Here is a 1,694-nt window from a genome sequence, read left to right as displayed (position 1 = left end):
CATTATGAACGATTCTCTTTCTGTTGATGTATAGCATTAGATCAGGAGCGGAGTTATAGATATACTCCCCGAGTAAAAGTTGGTATTTTGAGGCGTAATTTTAACACGTGTATGCTAAGAATATGTGGAGAAAACGTTTTACCGGTCTTCGACTTCTCACTAACTACGAAGAGTTAGGCCCTGGAACTTGGAGGTCATATCGGGTAAAGCATAAGTACATACCTCCCTGAGCCGCAAGATGATACTCGTTGTGGTGGCTGTGCACGAGTCGAAAAACCGGTTATGCTAAGAATATGTGGAGGGGTGTATTACGAATAGTCGTTACCCTCACGCGCCACAAAAATAGTCGCTACGCCTTATCCTACTGTCCCAGTTGTGGAGGTAGCCCCTCCGACTCGGGAGTGAAAGTCGAAATTGAAAATTCTATTCAAACGAACTTGAACTTCCTACCGACTTCAGACGAATTTGGAGGTTCTAATTGCGAATATGATCTTTCCAATTCGGGTCCGTACCTTCAACTTCGCGCGTTCCGACGAAATTGATGGTTCCACAAACGAACAAGGTGTTCAAAAGGTGTAGACAGAATCCAGGGCACCTGACCAAAATCCGAGGTAAAGGACTAAATCCAAGTCGCTGTCTCCAGAGAAAGCGCAGGGCGTGTCTTGGATTTCGGCTCGAGTTCTTGGATTTTGGCCAGCGCGAGTGAGCGAAAAACTTTCCCTCGATTTTGTTCATCTGTCTTCGATTTTGGGAATTCCCCTCTATTAAGAGTTTGCTCACGCTCCGTCGCTAGCTCTTTCGGTAGGTAAGTTTCCACGCAAATATAGCCTTTGGTTTATCGTGTGTTATGAGACGATATTTCGTGTCGTGCGCTAGTTGCTTTCTGTTGATAGTGTCTCATGCAAGAGTTGTATGATACAAGTTGTATCGTGGCATAGCCATTTCCGCTATGCTCATTGGCCATTACGGACTCGTTAGTCGTGTTGGGGGAGTTGTCGAGATCATCGTTCAACACAACCATAGGAGAGAAATCAAACCTTAATCTTGCTTAATTGATCATGCTGCTACGAGTTAGTATAGAGCAAAACGGTCGGGCGGGCGACGACCAAAGATATGAGGATACTGGCCGCCCCCAAATGAATACAGCAACTTGTTGCTGATGATATACAGTTCGAATAATCGACCGTAAAATTAATAGCAGCAAGAAAACATATACGAGAATCACATGTCCTGAAACACACATGGAACACCGAGAACACTACAACTGAATGGAGCATCACCCTTATAGGCTTCATGGAGCACTGCCGTAACTTCTGTCCACACGTCACATTGATCGCACTGTAGCCATAGACCAGTAGAATCCTTGATGGGGACGACCGACCTTGCAACCAAGAGCTGCCCTTCCTTGTCGCCACCCTCGATCATGAAGTGTCGCATTGCAGGAAACTGCTCTGACTTGACAGTCGGTATGTCTCCCGAGACTGGGAAGACGGCAGAGGTAGTCGTCGGCTGGCTCTTATCTCGTCCACAATAGACGTCTAACTGCTCGTCACTGAGAACTGCCAACTTGACATTAGAAATATGCACTTGTCCTCGGGGTTGGTCACTCAAAGAAGATATCTCTACCAATTGTGCCGAGCCCGTCACTTCTTCACCTCCCATACACTTGAAAGGGCCAGTCCATCGGGGCTTGA

This window comes from Perkinsus marinus (genome assembly GCF_000006405.1).
Source record: "Perkinsus marinus ATCC 50983 genomic scaffold scf_1104296971186, whole genome shotgun sequence".
NCBI lineage: Eukaryota > Perkinsozoa > Perkinsida > Perkinsidae > Perkinsus > Perkinsus marinus.
This window is presented reverse-complemented; position numbering follows the sequence as displayed.